This window comes from Mesoplodon mirus (assembly GCF_964341445.2).
Source record: "Mesoplodon mirus genome assembly, chromosome: 3".
NCBI lineage: Eukaryota > Metazoa > Chordata > Mammalia > Artiodactyla > Ziphiidae > Mesoplodon > Mesoplodon mirus.
In genome coordinates this window covers 155,154,563-155,175,660 of record NC_138978.1, presented here as the reverse complement: position 1 = coordinate 155,175,660, position 21,098 = coordinate 155,154,563, and positions in this window count along the sequence as shown.

The following is a 21,098-nucleotide window of genomic DNA, read 5'->3' as shown; positions in this document are numbered from 1 at the left end:
AAAATAAGTGTTCAAAATCTTCATATGTTTTAAATAAATTCATTGCAAGAAGCTTTCTCTATTTGCACCACTAGGGGATCCCCTATACTATGCCTTAGAAAGTCTTTAACCATTACTCCTGTCTCATACATCCTGGTTTACTACACTATCCTTCTACCTCCCACTCCACCTTCCCTTAGTGTATCTAATGTTCTTGTTTACTCTCTTTTTAAAATAACACTTGCTTGTTTAAAGTAGAGGAAAATAAAAGGAAAAAATAATAGCTCATAATCCTACTGCTTATAAAATCTTTCTTATTAACAAAATAATAAAACAATAACACGTGCACCTGATAGGAAATTCCAAACATTCAAAAAGTGTAAAAGAAAAATTCACGAAACTAGAATGAGCATTGACCATCCACCAGACTAAATCATTTTGTAGTTGAGGTCAGTGAGATCAAGACATTTCTAAAAATTCAGACAACTAGTTACTAACCCAACACCCCACCCCTGCCAAATGCAAATTAAGAAAATGGTGTAAACAGATAAAACATCATCATTCTGGTATCAGCCACCTTACAGAAACTCAAAACACATTTACAACCCTTGCAATAGTAATTTTTATGAATGAAATGAAATAATTTATATGTTTTAAAAATTTTAGTAGCATTTTTTATGGGAAAAAGGCTCACCTAGTGCTTATTTCTTCCAAAGTATTAAAATCAATGTTCATTATATTTTCTATTCCTTAGCTGTAAACCTGAACCTCAAAGAAAGAAAGTGGCTGGTATAGGTCCAAGTTCCCAAAAAGGAGATGAGGGGCTTCCCTGGTGGCGCAGTGGTTGAGAGTCCGCCTGCCGAGGCAGGGGACTCAGGTTCGTGCCCCGGTCTGGGAAGACCCCACATGCCGCGGAGCGGCTGGGCCCGTGAGCCATGGCTGCTGAGCCTGCGCGTCCGGAGCCTGTGCTCCGCAATGGGAGAAGCCACAACAGTGAGAGGCCCGCGTACCGCAAAAAAAAAAAAAAAAAAAAAAAAAAAAAAAGAGATGACATAGCCAAAAATAAGTTTTTCAACTTGCAAGACAAGTTTGCTCAAGGACATAACATTTTTATCACGTGACTGAATTTAAGTTCAATTTGTCTCTAGCTCATTTTCAATAATAGCTTTGATCCAGGTGTTAGATTAGCCATGGAGTAAAGCACTTGATTCTCCAGCCCTCTCTGACAAGGGGGCTTGACACCTTGGAATAAAAGGTGAAGGAATTCCCTAAACCAGGAGTAAAACTTTAGTGTCCCTAAGAATATCATGGAGGGAACTATACTCAATATTCGTATAAAAGAATCTGAAAAAAATTAGATAATATGTATGTATAACTGAATCACTTTGCTGTTCACCTGAAACTAACACAGCGTTGTAAATCAACTATACTTCAATTAAAAAATAAAATAAATAAAAGATTAAATAAATAAATTTAAAAACAAACAAACAAGAATATCATGGAGAACTTTTTCTAATGCAAATTTTGAGGCTATACCTTGTTCTGATTTAACAGGTTTGGAGTGGAGTACAGAAATCCATTTTATGAAGCACCCCTGTGGTCAATAGATAAGATGAATATACTTTCTGATTTACTTCAATTGTCCTGGCCTCCCTCTGGTTTAACATGTGTCCCAGAATTGTTGTTGTTGTTGTTTTTAAGAAAACATTATTAAAAATAATTGTATTAAAATAAACCAGGCTGGGTTTGGTAGATCACTTTGTACTTCCATATTCTACCATGGCCTTATTTAGTAGCATGTGAGCTGCATGTGCAATAAGCAGAGTCCAGCATTTAACAAGTGGTTATATCTGAACCATGAGTGATAACCCCCACCTCACTTTTTCAAAACCCGTCTTGACACTGGTAACTAACTCCACCATTTTAAGGATAGCATACAGGATGCTGGCTGATAAAGTGTGGTTGCATAAGGGCAGGTGGCTTGGGACAACTAACTTATGGTCCCCAGTGATGTGGGAGAAGTGTTTGCTTCTGCCCCTGGTGGCCATCTGGTGGATGAGTCGTTGTGCCTTAGTCCAGAGGGAGGCCTGAGAGAGGAGGAAGCCAAGTAGGCTGCCAGTCTCCCAGTGGGTGGTATCACTTTGAAACATGGGAAATCAGAAATTTGGTGCATGAGAAATAAACGTGGGAAGTGGGGGTGAAGCATGCCTGCAGTAGAGCTTGTACAGAGAAGTGTGAGCCATCCTGCTGAAGTGGTTTTGGCTTATACTAGCCAAATTGTTGTAAATCTACAACAATTTACAGCTATCCTCCGCTTTTCGAAAGTTCAGTTTACGCCACTTCTAGTACCTCTCTTTGCTAACTGAAACAAATCTGAAGAGGATTTTTGCTTTCACAAAAAAAGGGCAAGAAGCAAAAATAGCATTTTGTGTTTGTTTTGCAGAAGCCCATAGAGAGGCAGCGCATACCTGGAGCGTTGAGTGAGGCACCACCAAGCTCCTTCCCCAGGGACCACACTCAGCATCTCAGCATGAAGCCACCATAGCTTTGAACTGTGTCTGTGAGCATCTGTTCTTTAGCTGGATTTATCTTCCTATGAAAGATTTCATAGGAACACTCTACTTTTGTAAAGCAGGGGAAACCTGTATTTACTTTATTACTGTAACAATTTTTAAAGATTTTACAATGAACCCTCTCAGTAGCAATGAGCTCAAGAAACAAAGCTAAACAAAACAAAAACACATGTTTAGTGAAAATTAAGTACAAAATTTTTATTTTTCAGTAAAGTCGATAATAAATGTACAACATACATAAAATATTTGCCAACATTTACCATCTACCATGGGACCTGTAGTAACTAAAACTAGAAGGCATAAATATGTTATAAAGACCCCAGGGACTTCCCTGGTGGTGCAGTGGTTAAGAATCCACCTGCCAATTCAGGGGACACGGGTTTGAGCCCTGGTCCGGGAAGATCCCACCTGCCGCGGAGCAACTAAGCCAGTGTGCCACACCTACTAAGCCTGTGCTCTAGAGCCGGCGAGCCACAACTATTGAGCCCACATGCCTAGAGCCTGTGCTCTGCAACAAGAGAAGCCACCGCATGAGAAACCCACACATCGCAACAAAGAGTAGCCCCTGCTCGTCACAACTAGAGAAAGCCCGTGCATAGCAACGGAGACCCAACGCAGCCAAAAAATTTTTTTAAACCTCAGGACTTGCTTTAAATCTTAGACGTTATTTTAAGATTATCTTGGATAAGTATGAACGATGAAGAAATAGCTATTAATGTGTTTGGTTTAATTAATAGAAGAACTCTGCAGACAGTTAAATGACTCACTTTTTGTGTCACCAGTTATTTCAAATGAAAAAATTAATTCCAATAATTGTTCATTTTTTCATGAAATTCATGGAATCAAAGTAAAAAAAAGTTCTTCAGATCTTATTGTGAATACTATTGTAAATTCAGTTAAAAAGTTTAATTTTAAATATTTATTTATTTATTTATTGGGTTGCACCAGGTCTTAGTTGCAGCAGGTGGGCTCCTTAGTTGTGACTCGCCACCTCCTTAGTTGTGGCATATGTACTTTTAGTTGCGACATGCATGTGGGATCTATTTCCCTGGCCAGGGATGGAACCCGGGGCCCCAGCACTAGGAGCACAGAGTCTTAACCACTGTACCACCAGGGAAGTCCCAAGAAGTTTAATTTTAAAGATAAAGTTACTTGTTTTGTGAGGATCATATGAGTACAAGTTCTACATACAGTCTATCTCTTATCAATAAATTTCTTGCTAAATAAGAAATAGAGCAGAAATGTTCTTTGAAGCTTTTAGAGAATTGCAGTTCTTAAAAACAAAATTTGGAAAGTGGGAGATATTGAAATTTTTCTTATAAAAGCAAGGAAAATATTGAACAAATTAAATAATGAGAGCATAATCAATTTACAAGTTTTATCTTTGAAATTCTACCATTGCCTTGGAATACTCAGACTTGTGGAATAATCTTTTGACAGAGCCTCTTGTTTTCATTTCATAAATGTATACTCTGCCTCAGAGAGAATGAAACTGCAAAAGCTAACAATTTTGAAGCATCTAAATTACACAAAATATTTTAAAGAAGTATAAATAGAGACAAGTTACTGACAAGTTTTGTCTGGAAGCAAACATAAGGCACCTGTGAAAAAAACCTTGGCTGTAAAATTTATGCATTTCAAAATTTAAAAAATAGAATTGAGAATCCCTCCATTTAGCAGAATTTATTCTGAGTTTACCATGAGTCTCATCACCTGAAGAATAATTTCTCAGTTGAAAATATTGTGGGCTCCAGAAAAGAGTCAATTGGAAAAGTTGTGGCAATTTAATGAAAAAAAAGAAAAGATCATATTGAAAACAATATATTCTTCAGAAATATGTCAGTAACAGAGTATTAGCAAATGATACAGCTAAGAAACTGAAGAAAGTACATAAGTATAAACCAACAACAACTATTCTGCTCATATTATTTTTTATATCCAGATAAACAATATAAATGTTTCCAAAAGTTTGCTTTAATATACATGGGTATATATGTTTTGTTTTGTTTTTTCGGACATGCCGCATGGCCTGCGGGACCTTAGTAACTGATCAGGGACCAAACCCATGTCCCCTGCAGCGGAAGCACGGAGTTTTAACCACTGTACTGCCAGAGAAGTCCCAGTTATATACTTTTTTCTTTTTTTTTTTCTTTTTTTTTTTATTATTATTTTGTTGTTGTTGTTGCGGTACGTGGGCCTCTCACTGTTGTGGCCTCTCCCGTTGCGGAGCACAGGCTCCGGACGCGCGGGCCCAGCGGCCATGGCCCACGGACCCAGCCGCTCCGCGGCATGTGGGATCCTCCCGGACCGGGGCACGAACCCGTGTCCCCTGCATCGGCAGGCGGACTCCCAACCACTGTGCCACCAGGGAAGCCCCTATACTTTTTTCTTTTTAAAATTTTATTTTATTTATTTATTTTTGGCTGTGTTGGGTCTCCGTTGCTGCACGCAGGCTTTCTCTAGTTGCAGCGAGCGGGGGCAACTCTTCATTGCAGTGCGTAGGCTTCTCGTTGCAGTGGCTTCTCTTGTTGCAGAGCATGGGCTCTAGGCACGTGGGCTTCAGTAGTTGCGGCACACGGGCTCAGTAGTTGTGGCTCTTGGGCTCTAGAGCACAGGCTCAGCAGTTGTGGTGCACGGGCTTAGTTGCTCTGCAGCATGTGGGATCTTCACGGACCAGGGATCGAACCCGTGTCCCCTGCGTTGGCAGGAGGATTCTCAACCACTGCACCACCAGGGAAGCCCCTATATACGTTTTTAAGAGAGAATTTTTTTGGAAAGTGGTTTTTAATGAAAGTATTTTATAGATCCAACAATATAAAAAAACAATTTATTGGTCAATAAATGAATATGCTAAAAATGACACATGCTAAATAATTTTAGTCACCCCTTTTATTCTCAAAAATATTTGTCAGCTAAACTGTATACTCACTCTATTTTAAGCCCAAATTTAAGAAGCAGTTAAATCATTCATGCCCTATATTGGTTCTAGAATATTTTTAAATGGATTTGGATGGAGGTTCTTTTATTGTTATTTTAGGGTATAGGACATTGAAAAAAAGGCCAGAGAATGTAACATTTTAAAACTGTCTCGGGGCTTCCCTGGTGGCGCAGTGGTTGAGAGTCCACCTGCCGATACAGGGGACATGGGTTCGTGCCCCGGTCCAGGAAGATCCCACATGCTGCGGAGTGGCTGGGCCTGTGAGCCATGGCCGCTGAGCCTGCGCGTCCGGAGCCTGTGCTCTGCAACGGGAGAGGCCACAACAGTGAGAGGCCCGCGTACCACAAAAAACAAAAACAAACAAACAAAAAAACTGTCTCATTTGATTCTAAGCAAAACATAATCCTACTTATTGAGGTGGTAGGCTTAGCTTGTTAAATTTCAAGGAGCCGTTGAATGACCAACGTGACAAATGCCCAGGAGTGAAGAACGGTTTCCTGGGATGTGGGACTTCCAATGCTAAAACTGTGACAGTCTCAGACAAGCCAAAGTTGATGGTCTCCCTACATCTATTAAGTGAATTCAGACTCCAGTGTGTTTAGGTGAGGCCGGGATCGCATGTGAAGAAAGGAAATCATGAATACTGGGCCTGAGCCATGATTTCAGAAAAGGTACTCTTTACCTTTGCTATATCTCAAAATAAGTAGACATCAAGTTTTATGGCTCCCTTATATTCCACTCCTCACTTCTCAAACCAGAAAAACCCAAGACAAATATCGTATGATGATTCACTTCCTTCTCCTTTCTCCCCAGGGGAGCGCTGACTTCTGCTTCTTCACACCCTTAACCTTAAAACTACTCCCACCTATGAGAGCAGATGCAATATTTGAACAGTGTCTGGGGACTGCCTGACTTTATAGGAATCCATTTCCTCACATATCCACCAGAAAAGCTGAGCATTGAATCCTAGTTCAATGGGGGGCACATAGTAAGTTTCAATGAATATATGTAGAACTTGTGAATGATAGATCAAAGCGCCCCTGAAAGGTGGAAACTCATCCCAATGTACTCACCCAGCTATGTGGTGAAAGTCCTCCGGGGGGGAGGGGAGAGAAAAAGTTGGGGAATAACCATTTTCCTTTTTGCCCTGCCCAAGAGCTCAGTGGATGAATTGAAGTGCAAACAAACCACAAATGCATTGAGGACAACCCTTTATGCCTGTCTTCTTTGCCTCTTGGAAATTAAAGGAGGAAGAGCAACTGAAGGAACCTAGCTATCCTCTCTTGGCTGGTATCAGCTAGCCAGGTACCTGAGAGATAAAAGGTATAAAAGTACCCCTTATATTTTCCTTTTGAGGAGATTTTTCTTCTGGGATCCTAGAACCAGAAAATAGGAATACTGATTATTTAAAAACAGGTAACCAACCCTTTTTAGACTTGCATGTGACTCTTAATTACCAAGAGAAATGGTATTATTTCATGAAAAGTCAAAGATGACAGAATATGCATTCAGAACATATAAAGGTGACCTGTTGACCACAGCAACTGAAGAGTGTTTCCCTTGCTTTCTAGATTCCTATCCTGCCTGGTAACCAGGAGGCAGCCCAGTGCAGGGCTGTAAGTATCAAACTGAAGATCACCGCCCAGGGTACCACCTACCAGCTGTGAGACGTTGGGCAGATTATCCACCTAATAGTGTTGTCATGAGGATTAAGTGAGATAATGTGTGAAGCTCTTAGCACTGGGCCACATGGTAAGTACTCAGAAGGTACTGTTGGTGCTTACTGTTGTGGATAGGCTGTGTCATCTAATCACCTGTGATTTCTGCTGGAAGAACTAAGGTGATTTTTACACCTCACAGTAAATTTATAAGTTATATTAATCATAGGAAAGGTTATACCATGAGTTGGTGGTTGCCTAATTTGACGAGTCAGATTGTTTTCTTTTTTCACTTCTTTGTTGAAAATAGAAATTTAGGTCAAATTTTTGCTTGAGGCAGAAAAACCTTTTTATTCAGTTACTTGTCTGAAATGAGAAGGTAACCCGTTTTAATGTCTGGCCACCAACCCAGCCCCACAGCTGGTATTAATAGATTTCCTTTGGGAACCACAAGCAGGAGTGTTAGGACAGAGCCTGTATATGGCTCTTAAGCTAGGAAGCATAGATTAAAATCTAGTTTAGAGTCTTTTATCTCCAAGCCCATCTGAACTGAAACATTTAAAAACTCAGAACCCCAGAATTCTTTGGTTGAATTTAATAGGCAATGTATCCTTGTGAACAGCTACACCAGATCAGAGCTCATTAGTTCTGTTACCCTGGGGTGCAGTCAGGGAAGGCTACATAGGGGAGAATTTATATGATGGGAAACTTGAGGATGCCTAGGGACACCCAAGGTGGTCTTCCTACTAAGAAGAGCTGATCTAATGAATTGCTCTAATAGGCTTCTAGGTTGCTAACAATCAAACGGCCCTAATCAGCAGTAAAGGAGCACCTACTTAATCAACCCAAAGTCCCAAGGTAATGTGATCTAACAAGAAAGGTGAACTGCCTATGTCATTACCACTAAGTGACATAACTTTAACAAAACTGGCAGATTTTCATTTTCCCAGTGTTCTCCTTGGTGCATGAAACTGGGTGCTGGCTTAATAACCCTCAGCCATAAAATACTGTAACATGTTAGTTCATGCTGAGTGGCAACAGGTTTGTTTTTCATGATTATGTAATCTGAATTCTTCTTCCAAGAAAGGATTTGGAAATGAGCTATTACATTGGATTGCCAGCAAGTGTTTGGTCTAAATGCACATGTGTAATAGCTGCAGTAAACTCAGACCCTTTCTCTCAAACTGCGCCCTACCCCTAGACAAGACTGTAAACTATAAATCAAGTGCGACCCATGAGAAATGTCCAGTAGCTGGCTGAGGTTTACATAAAGCATTGAAATGCCTACTAAGGATTTTTAGGGAGGGTATTTGATCTCCCTCAGTCTTAAATAGCAACCTAATGAGCCAGGCGATCTGGGCCCTCTGTACACTAGTACCCATATTAGATTGGCTTTAAAAACTAATATGATGTTAAAATAGTGTGTAAAGGGTGCATACTGGAGTTGGTTCAAAGACTTTAGGTGCTAGTTTGGTATTTATTGACTAGAATGCTACTTAGAGGAGAGTTCACATTGTTCTTACCTTCCAGGACAAAGCTTAAAACCACAGCAAATAACTGCTTGGGGGTTTGCATTCCATAGTCCTGGACTCAGAGACAAGCTTCCTGTTCCCTCTTGGCTGGCAGACCCAACCTGAAGGCCAGACGGTGAATGGTTTGATTCTTATAGGACAATCCACTCTGGCTTTCAGCCCTTAGGGTTCTGGGTGCCAGACCAGGTGTGTTTTTTTGTTGTTGTTGTTGTTTTTAAGTTCCTTCTGGAGACTTGGATTTCACCTGAAGATAACAGGAGGAGAACAGACTGAGTTAGGCATTTGGGCAAAGGCCATATCTAATAAAGATCCACACACCCATGTAGATCCCATAGAGGAGTATTTCAGAATAACTAAGAACCAAACTTGGAAAACTGTAATCATTCTCTGGGATCTTCTTGGTAGGTTTCAGGAATTAAGAGGGAAAAAAAAAGAAGAGAAGAACAATACAAGATTCTTGGGGCAACATGATTTTTTTTTCTTCTGGGGAAAATGGCAGATTTTATTTCAAATGTTATAATTCTGTGCTTTCCTATGCAACATGTATACACAGTCCAATGTTTACAATGAGCTGAAAGTCAAACGTCAAGATTTCCTCTACTGCCTTCACCAACAAGTGCAGTGCTAGTAAACGGGCCCCAGGTCAGAACCTATGGAAACTCTGAGTGAGGGAGAGAGATTGTAACTCTGGCAGTGAGAGAGAGAGAGAGAGAGAGAGAGAGAGAGAGAGAGAGTGTGTGTGTGTGTAACAAAGAGAAAAGGAGAGAGAGATACAGAGGGAGAGAGAATTCCAGAACTTGTCCTTGTATGGAATAGTTATGAGTCTGCTTTGAATTTTTAGTGAAAAATAAAGAGAATACTAGAACACTCATTATTCAAATAGCATGCCCAAATTAATCGCTTAGGGAAAACCATTAACCTTTTCTTCTCTGCCCCATTATTGCCGCAATTTTAAAGGTCTTGTGGCCAAAGGACAGGATCTTGAAGGGTTGGTGGTGGGGTGGAGGAGAGCTGAATTTTTAACTCAGCTGAATTGGGGACTAATTTCCTTGGCAGTTCAAAAGCTCTTAATGAACGCTTTCTGCCAGACAGAAGCAGTGCAGGCCACTAGGCAGTCATGCTCAGGCGTGTCCCCGACCCTCCCTCAGAGAAGAAGAGGCTGGTGTCCTATTCCTCTGAGGCAGCCCCTCCCTTGGGTAAAACAAACAACCTTCCTCAACACTCCCCAACCGCTACCACTGTGCTCATTCCGACCTTTGTGCCCCCTTTCAAACTCTGCTTGGAATTCTCTCTCCCCACCTCTTTAACCCAATCTTTCGCCTCCTTCCAGGTCCATCTCAAAACAGCCTTACCTATAAAGAACTTCAACGCAGGGGTGCTCTGGTTCCTCTAAGCCATCATGAAGCTGCTGCAGTTTTCACTATTTCTGGTAGATTCTTTGAGCTAGCTAGTCAACTAGGGACAAAAGCCCCTCTCTTTCTTTCCTGGCTGCACTTTTCTTTCTTTTCTTAAAAAAATAAATAACTTTATGATCCCCTGCCTGACTTTTATCATTGTTTACTATATCCACAGAGGTGGAACATAACTGACTTTTCACTGCTGTTGCATCCAGGCATGATATTATTTCAGCTTAATCCACTGCAATCAACCCAAGTCCATATTTGGTTTTTGCAAAAGTTCTCTGACATTAGAATTTAAAAGCATTCTGAAAGAATGGAAGCTATTTCTCCAGCAAGGAGAGGAACTGAAGAAAAAGTGAGTACGTGGAGGGTATATTATGCTACTTACATTCCTCTACTCTACTCTGGGAGCATATGCAGAGAAGTAACCTAGAGGGACTTTTCAGAGATATGGTCCAAAGATACCACAGAAAACCCTCTATTTACAAAAATGTCTTCAAAACTTTTTTGGGGGGGGCGTGCCGCATAGCATGCTGGACCTTAGTTCCTCATCAGGGATCGAACCCGTGCCCCCTGCAGTGGAAGCACGGTGTCCTAACCATTGGACCACCAGGGAAGTCCCTTAAAGACTTTTTAGGGACTTCCCTGGTGGTGCAGTGGTTAAGAATCTGCCTGCCAATGCAGGGGACACGGGTTCAATCCCTGGTCCGGGAGGATCCCACATGCCGCGGAGCAACTAAGCCCGTGCGCCACAACTACTGAAGTCCGTGCGCCTAGAACCGGTGCTCCACAACAAAAGAAGCCACCACAATGAGAAGCCCACATGCAGCAATGAAGACCCAATGCAGCCAAAAATTAAAAATAAAAATAAAAAGATTTTTTAGGTGAAACAAAAAGTAGAAATATTTTTCTACTTGGGTCTCCCTAAGTTTTAAAATCTCCCTTAAAAGTAATAAAGGTGGATATAGGGAATAGAGAGTCCATGAGAGAGAAATAATTCTTTCTCATGAGTCTAGACTTCCCTACCTAGGGAAACCTAAAGGAAATTGAGTGCAGTCAACCTGCAAGGGTGAGCAGAGATCATTGAAATGCACTGATAATTCAGAACCTCATTTCCACCTCATTAATTTCAACCTCTGTTCCCTTCTACTGGTACTTCTACGAGGTAGACTAAGTTGAAGATAATATCCTGTCCCCACTCCTGCCTTCCCCCTCCCCCAAGGTGCTGTCAGTTGGGTGGAAGATCATTATCAGGAGAAAAAGGCAAAGTAAGTGGCCTACATGATTCACAACCCAGCTAACCTCCTCTTCATCACTTAATTATGCAAAGATTACAGGTGGGTATCACTTTAATATTAATGAGATTTTTAATATGAAAATTATTTCTGGTCTTGATCTGTTTCCAATTTGTCAATACCCTAGATTTTGCCAAGTTTGGGAACCTTAGCGTAATTATGGCTAAAGTCATTTGACTACAGTTAGTGAACTTCTGTGTTTTTAATCTCTCTCCCATTCTTCGGGAAGGGGGGAATTTTGCATTGTTTTCAATAGGACATGATTATTAATTATTGCCTATACTGGAAAGTGATTGAGGCGCTGCCTCTCCCTAATATTTTCCTCTGTCATTTTATAATGTGTACTCATCCTATTATTGTATAAGAATATGTATTGTATATACCCTGTTATAAATCATTATAAGAAAAAAAAACCCTATCTTCTTGCAAGGAAAATTTCAGGATTTACAAATACTAGATAACACATCTGGATGATAATCTGGGGAACATCAGACATTAAATATTCTAGAATAATCAGGTTTAAGTACAAAAAAGAATGTTCAGTGTCATAGGAAGCCATGTAAAGAAAGAGGAGGAAATTCAAGCAGGTGTAAACAGCAGGGACTAGATGGAAAAAGGGTCAGAGAAGGTTGTTTCCTATGAGAGTCAGAGTGAGTCCTACTCAAAACCGTGCTGTAGACAAACTTAACTTTCCCCTTTCCTTTTCTTTACAAAGACCAGCTTAGAATTTCCAATAACAGGATAATTATTACTACCACTTGTAGAGTTTACATTTTGACAGTGTTTGACACAAATTATCTCTAACCCGCAAAATTTCAGACTGGAAAAATATGGATGAAGGGAAATTTGTGGAAGAAATTCCCTAGCCCAGAAATTCTATTGCACATCAAGAGTGCCTTAGTCCAGCCTTGAACAGTAATGAGGAAAAAATTCTAGGCTCTGATCAAGGTACCTGGTGTGAGGAGTTAAAATGTGTATGCCAACCACATAAAAATAAAGATTAAAAAGAGTCCAATACTTCTAGCAGGGTATGCTGGTTAGCTTTATGTGTCAACGTGGCTAGGCTACAGTATCCAATTTTTCAATCAAATACTAATCTAGATGTTGCTATAGAGGTATTCTGCAGATGAGGTTAACATCTACAATTAAGTTGACTTTATTTTTTATTTTTTCAGTTGACTTTAAATAAAGGAGATAATCCTACATAATGAGGCTGGGCCTCATCCAATCAGTTGAAAGGCCTTAAGAACAAAACTGAGATTTCCCTGAGGAAGATAAGAAATTCTGCCCCATGACTGCAGTACCAGCTCCTGCTTGGGAGTTTCCAGCCTGCTGGGCTGACCTACAGATTTCAGATTTGCCACCCCCATGCCCCACCCCCCATAAAATATCTGTCTATTTACCTAGCTCCACCTATCTGTCTTTCTGTCCATCTATCTCTCTTTCTCACTGGTTCTGTTTCTCTGGAGGACCCTGATACAGAGAGTCACCAGGAAAGAACTCAGGAGGTGATAGTAAACTGACCCTCAATGAATAAGGAACCAACTATATGAAAAGTAGAGTTTAATTATGTTCCTTTCAGAGGGAAGAGCATACCCAAAGGCCCCGAGATAGGAAATAGCTTGGGATAAATAAGGGTGTGAAAAAGAAACCAGGATGTTTTAGCCACAGTGAGCAAAAGAGAGATGGCCCAAGATAAGGTTGGAGAGGTTTGCAGAGGTCAGATCATACAAGACTCTTAGTAAAATACTTGAACTTATTTTTCAAACTATTGTAGGAGGTCATTTAAGGTTTTTAACCTGGAGAAAGATGGCTGCCTGTGGAGAAGAGAATGGAGACCAACAAACACATAGAAGGTTACTATAGTGGTCCAGGTGGGTAATGGTAATAGCCTGGCCCAGTATGATGGCAGAGGAGATGGGAAAATGTGGGCTGATTCAAGGTTATATGATGGAATGAATGAAGAAGGTAGGAGGTCAGGGCATCACAGATGCTCCTATGTTTCTGCCTCATACAATTGGGTGGATGATGATGTTACTATATCCAATGGGGTAGACTGCTAGAGGAACAGGATTAAAGAATGTGAATTAAGAGTTTAGTTTTGACTGGAGTTCAGAAGAAAGATTTCAGCATTAGATATAAATTTGGGAGGCATCTCTTACAAATGGCATTTGAAGTCACATGAATAAACATGACTAATCAAGGAGAGAAGGAGATGAGACAGGGTAGAGAAAGAGTGGCTAGAGTGTTTCGAAGGGGGCGCGGGCGGAGAGGGTAAGAGTGTGCCCAGAGGTGTTGTGTTTCAGGAAAGAGGTCGTAGTCAACTCAGTGAAATACTGCCAAGAAGCCAAGCACAACTAGGACAGAAAAATGAACATAGGGCTTGATACCATGGCCTTGCTCTGTGAGTTCTGATGTCTGGTGTGCTTGCTTATTTACTTAACATGTTCTCATTTACCATTCACCATTTATCATGGTGACCACTATCATGGCTAAGTCCAGGTGATTACTGAATCTCCTAGGTATTGGTTTTCATAACTGAATGCACATGGGAGCCTAATTTTTTGTTTGTTTGTTTCTGAAAGAGAAGGAAGGAAAGAAGTTGGTTTCTGGGAACCTGGGGATGAAGAAGGAAGAGAAAAGAGAGGGATAAAGAAAGGAAGGATGTTCTGCATCCCCCAACCTGACCTTAGAGATAACATCTGCTTTTTATATAAGATGAATTGTTTTAGGGAATTCCCTGATGGTCCAACGGTTAGGACTCGGTGCTTTCACTGCTATGCGTCTGGGGTTCGATCCCTGGTGAGGAACTGAGATCCCTCAAACCGTGCAACGTGGCCAAAAAAAAAATAAAATGAAATAAAAATTTTTTTTAAAGATGAATTGTTTTGAAGATTCAAATATCCCAAGTTCTAGGTTACTCTCTCCCTTAATATTGTTTTTCACTTTTTCTTCATAGTATTTGAAGGTTAATTTTATGTGTTGACTTGACTGGGCTAAGGGATGCCCGGATAGCTGGTAAAACATTATTTCTGACTGTGTCTGTGAGGGTGTTTCTGGAAGAGATTAGCATTTAAATGAATAAACTGAGTAAAGAAGTTACTCCAATCTCACCAATGGGGGGCAGGGAGGGGGGGCATTTCCCAAATCACTGAAAGCATAAATAGAACAAAAAGGTAGAGGAAGGGGGATTTGCTCCTTCTGCCTGAGCTGGGACATCCATTTTCTCTGCCCTTGGATGTATGCACTCCTGGTTCTCAGGCCTTCAGATCTGACCTGGACTTACGCCATTGGCTCCCCTATTACTGGGCCCTTGGACTTGGACTGAACTACACCCCCAGCTTTCTTGGTTCTCCAGCTTGCAAATGGCAGAGCATGAGACTTCTTGGCCTCCATAACCATGTGAATCAATCCTAGGATAAATCTCTCTCTCTCTCTCTCCATATATATAATATATATAGCTTCTATTGGTTTTGCTTCTCTGGAGACCCCTAACTAATACACTCAGCCTGGCCTCAGAGATCACATCTGATCTATAGGAGACACCTTACATAAAAGATAAATTGTTTTGAAGATTCAGGTATCCCAAATTCTAAGTTAGGAGATTCATTCTCTCTCTCTGAATATTGTTTTCTTCCCCCCTTCATTACATTTAGCACAATTTGTAATTACAAACATATTTGGTATAACAATTTATTTAATGTTTATACCTGTACTAGATGTAACTTTCATGAGGCCAAAGCCTGTCTGGTTCTATCTACTTGTATCTAGTGTCCAGCACAAAGCCTGGCACGTAGTAAGAGTTCAAGATATAGTTGTTGAGTTAATAAATGATGATAGTTTATGTAGGAATAGAATATTAAAGCCATAAGTTTATAGGCATAAATAAATTTGTGAACTAAAAATCAGTAGTCTTCTATTTCTCCATATACATTAATTTGCTACCTTTTTATATTGCTCTCCTCTACTAATAGACAAGCGGGGGCAGCCCCTGGAAATTTAAGAGACTATTTGGAGAAACACAGCAAACTGAGAAAATTTTACATATTAACTTACTTTTCCAGAGATTTTTAGAAAAGACAACCGTTATTTTATTTTACCTGTAGAAAATCTCAGTACTTATGGAGAATTCTGTACTGGTATTTGGGAATTAAAAACTTATTTTTTATTGACATGTCCAGAAAAACCCAGATGTACAGTAGCCATAGGAACCACAAGAAGTCCACTACTTGTGTAGTTCCTAGAGCATTAGCCAAAACCACCGCTTTTCAAAATAAGAAGTTTGGGGAAGAGGCATATAAGGGAACTATGAACTTATGCCACCGACGTAGTAGAAGATTTATCATAGAGAAATCAGAGAATCATACAATTTTAGAGTTAAAGGAGGCTTTAGGCCAGTTTTCCTTACTGTATAGTTTGGGAAACAAGGGCCTATAAGTGAATTGTAGAGTCACATGGCCAGTTGTTACAACTTGTAATAATCTGATGTCTGACCTCAAGTCTAAATACTACATTGTGTGTGTGTGTGTGTGTGTGTTTAATTTGTATAAATATTGAATTCTGACGTATAATCAATACTGGTGCACATAATATAAATGAGCCTATGGTTAGAGCCTTGGCTATTTACCTTGAATGAGAAACAATCCCCCAATATATTTATTTCATAAGTTTGGAATTTTTTTTTTGCGGTACGTGGGCCACTCACCACTGTGGCCTCTCCCGCCGCGGAGCACAGACCCCGGACGCGCAGGCCCAGCGGCCACGGCTCACGGGCCCAGCCGCTCCGTGTCATCTGGGATCCTCCCGGACCGGGGCACGAACCCGTGTCCCCTGCATCGGCAGGTGGACTCTCAACCACTGCGCCACCAGGGAAGCCCTGGAATTTTTATATTAGGTTTTCTCCAAAGTGAGGCACTGCCGAACTACTCTGATGAGATCTCAATTTTAGTAGGAGTGAAAATGTCACTTTCTCCCCTTGCAAACTCTTGCAAAGACGTCGGTGAGCTCAGCAGGGGTCATCGAGTGAGGCCAGCACCCTGTGCTCCAGTGGCCCAGGCATGGCCATCAATAGCTCTAGTGGAGGATCTCATACACGAATCACATCCCTGTCCTGCCAACTTTTTATAACTCACTTATTTCTGTGTATTTTTGAGGAACTTGATAGTTTTATATGGCCATGTATTAATATTTTCTTTCTTGGTTACAGAATTTGGTTAAGAAATGACTACTACTCCAAATATAGGGAGTTTTCCCCAATGTTTCTTCTAGAGTACTTGCTTTCTACACTAAAGTGGGTACCAATGGCTTTGCTGGTTGCAAATCAATAAAAACGTGTATTCAGTCAGATATAAAACACACATAAAGATGTAACTCACTTTGCAGAACAGCTATTGTTTAGGCTAAAATTTTTCATTCCTTATTTTAACATTGCTTTCTTCTGTTGTACGATTTTCAAACATTAGGAATTTTGAAGTCAGACTCCTTTTATATCCTCCATTTACAGTTCTTACAGCAAAGTGCTAGTTTAGCCAGAAAGGGTGTTTTTGTGCTCCTACTAAGGACTATTTTCCTAAATCTTCATGCTGTTTTCATGATTTGATGATGTCATAACATTTTTTGAAGTTTTATGTCAAGGATCATTTAATCTGAATGATTCCTTTTAAAATTAAAGAATACAGAAAAATGTGGTAATAATGTTCTTTCAAGGAAAGTAGCTATTGAACATTTTTCCCAAGTTTTATTATTTTAAAAAAAACCTCCTTTCCTCTTTATCAAAAAGCTTGTATTCATTCATAATTCTGTATTAAGTATAGGAAGTTATCAAAAATGACAACAAAGACCTGCTTTAGTCTAAATATAGAAGATTGTTTAAAAAGTTCCCCCCAAAACATGTCTTATTCAACTGTATATTATGAACACTTAGCAAACAGTAAGGGCTTATTAAACACTTTTGAATTAATGTTAATATGAACTATGTACACAGAAAAGAGTAATTAACATTAGTCAATATTAATCTATATACCATCTATAATAAATAGATTAAATTTTACACAAATACAATCATATAAGTGTTTATAAGGAGTTTGCAGAAAAATTGGGTGGAAAAGATGCTCTCCTTAATTGGAAAAAGAAGTCTCACAAAGAGATTACATTGGTTTTAGAGAACATATGGAGCTGGCCTGGCAGATGGATGGGAGTAGGTGGTACCTGGCATGCAGAAGGGCCCTACAAGTCCATTTTTCTGCTTCTTGTCAGAAAAGAGATGATAGATCAATGCACACGCTAAGTGTTTCTCTCTCTGTTTTTAAATAAGGTCCATGTAGTTATGATACTTGGTCTCTATTTATATTCTTATGTTTGCTAACCTTTCTTTTTTCCTCTTTCCTGGACAGGTCTACAGTGATTAATTTATCAGCTATTTTAATAGAATATTTCTAGCTGAAACAGATAGTTTTAAAAACTGGGTTGACCAGTTATTTTGGTGCCCTACATACAGGTTACCTATAGACTCAGTTCTCCTGACTTCAAATCCAGATCATGGATCATGGGGTGTGTGCATGTGTGTGCATTGGAGAAGTTATGTATACATTTAATAAAATGTAAAAATCAAAATCAGTAGTGGGGGCTTCCCTGGTGGCGCAGTGGTTGAGAGTCCGCTTGCCGATGCAGGGGACACGGGTTCGTGCCCCGGTCTGGGAGGATCCCACATGCCACGGAGCGGCTGGGCCCGTGGGCCATGGCTGCTGAGCCTGCGTGTCCGGAGCCTGTGCTCCGCAGCGGGAGAGGCCACAACAGTGAGAGGCCCGCGTATGGCAAAAAAAAAAAAAAAAAAAAAAATCAGTAGTGGTGTTCACAATCTAAAGGAGCCCTAAGCTATACTTATGTTTACTTGTTTTAAGTGAAGATTCCTTCTTATCCAATCTAAAACAAATTTTTTTCTGAAGTTTGGAAATTTTATATTGTGTTTTCTCCAAAGGGAGGTACCTTTGAACTTATTCTGATACCTTCAAATCTCAATTTTACTACAAATGAAAATGTAGTTTTCTTCTCTATATTGTTTGGTATATATAATTCCAGACTTTAAAATAGTCTTGTGTATATCCCACCCAAAATGTAAGATGGCTGACAGCATTTTGTAGTAGCTAATGCCTCACTTCAGCTTTTTCTTGCACTTAACATATATATCTATAAAATAAAGCATAAAGCCTTTGTCTGTATCAGTATAGAATTAAAGTGATTACCTCCAGGGAATGTTAATATGAAAATGGGAAGTGACAACAGGCAACCCATCTTTTCATTATGTACTTCAATATTATTTGAAATGAGGACATATTGTTCTTATATTTTTCCTTTTAAACTTTTTATTATTATTAGACTTTTAACTTTATTATTTCACCTTATACAAAATTAACCTATTAGTATAATGAACTCCCATGTATCCATCAGCCAGCTTCAGCTGTCATAAACTACTTGCCATCCTTGCTTTATCTGTACTCCCATCCATTTCCTAGCTCCTGTTCTATTTGGAAGCAAAACCCAGATAAAACATTTCAACTATAAAATATATATATATTTAAAAGAAGAGGACTCTATTTTTAACATAAAAACAATATCAGTTATCACATCTGAAGTATTTCATAGTAATTCCTTAATATCTAATCAGTGTTCAAAAGTCCTCATAAACGGCATAGCTTTTTTGTTTTAGATTTTGTTTATTTGAATCTGGATACAGATAAGGCTACATGTTGTGAGAGTTGATATGTCTTTTAAGTCTCTTTTAATCTATAGATTACCCCTATTTTTTCCCGCCGCCATTGAAATGTATTTGTTTTTAAAAAAATGTTTTCGGGCTTCCCTGGTGGTGCAGTGGTTGAGAGTCCGCCTGTCAATGCAGGAGACACGGGTTCGTGCCCCGGTCCGGGAAGATTCCACATGCCGCGGAGCGGCTGGGCCCGTGAGCCATGGCCGCTGAGCCTGCGTGTCCGGAGCCTGTGCTCCGCAACGGGAGAGGCCACAACAGTGAGAGGCCCGCGTACCGCAAAAAAAAAAAAGAAAAAAAAGAAGTTTTCTTCTAGACTTTCCCACAGCCTGCATTTTGCCGATTGTTCATATGCTGATCTCTGAGGTCTGTTTGAACATATTCCTCTGACTTGTATTTTTTTTTTGTAAATTGGTAGCTGAATCTATCTAGAGGCCTGATCAGGTACAGGTTGTCTTTCTCAAAACAAAATAGTGACAGTCTGATGTCTGATTATCTCTTTTTTTGTGATGTTAGCAACCATTGAAGGTCTTGCCTAGATCCGTTACTTTATCAGAGGTTGCAAAATGGTGATATTCTAATTTTATCATCCCTTTTACTTGTTATGTAGGATATTTCCATAATGTAAAATCCCTCCTTATCTACTGCTTGGTTACCAGTGGTGTAATTTCTTAGGAAAGGCAAGAGGAACGATTTATTTCTATGCCTTCATTTATCATTTTTCAAAATAATGACTTGGTTCCAATGATGACTAGTTTTTTTCCTTTGTACTGTTATGAACTTATGGATTTCAACGCAGTTGAAAATGTATAACTAATTGTTTTTATCACCCTTATCGACGCTAAAATCGGTCCATCTGTAGCCACTGAGAGTCTCTTCAAGGTGGTTTCGGAGTCCTTTGGTTACAACCCTAGTGTTCTTTTGATACCTTTCTTGTACATTTCTTTCCTCAGACTTGGAGTTTGCCATTTCTCTAAGGAGCCCAGGTTCTGTTTAGTGGGAAAGATTTGGAATGAAATAATTTTTTAGTTGGATGGATACTTTGACCCAATCACCTTTCAGCAAACCCTGAGCATAGTATAGGGGTTAAAATCACAAGTGTTGGAGTCAAAAAGATCAAGGTTTGAATCCCAGCTCCATCACTTACAGCTTGGTGATCTTGGGAAGCCTACAGGGCTTCTGGTTCAGGGCAAGATAGCAAAGCAACACAAGTTGAGTGCTCTCCCCTGGAGAGATGCCACAGGAGATGATGAACGTTGGAGCTGTGCTCAGCAATTAGCTGTGGAAAGAAATTCTTGGGGTGGATAGAAGTTGACTTGATGTCCTGGCAGGGAAACTGGCCAGAGGTGGGTAGGGCCTGGGGTCACAAGTAGGGAATCAGTTTTGGGGAAAATGTTTTAGTTCTGTCTCTTCCTCATCCTTGTGCTGCCCTAGGTAGATGTGCCCCTCCTTTGGGTACTGTAGAGGCAGGATTTCAGCACACAGCTCAGAAGCAGTGGGGTAACTACAAGGCAGAGCTTGGATGGGGTATGGTTATGAGCAGATGGCAATGAGTGTATCTGGTCTGACCAGTCCCTGAGAAGGCCCCCTCCACATATACATCTCCTAGCTCTTATCCTCCTGTGGGCACCCACTTATAATACAGAGTGGCTGCCTCCAAGAAAAGATTATTCAGAAGTTCTTTGGAGACCAATTGAGCACAGTACTGTGCCTCTCCCACAAATGCACATAACAGACATACACACCAATTCATCTAGAGCAGCACAAGTTGTTATAGACATCTGCCCCCTCCACAGATGCATTTTGCTCATCAAGGCAGCTAATGGCCCCAAAGGAACAAGGATGAGCTCAGAGGGCAAACACTGAGAACTGTGAGTTTGAGGAACAACAAACTGAACAACCTATACCAGAGAAAACAGAACTCATGGAAAACAGGAAAAGAATTTAAAACTAGAATAATAAAT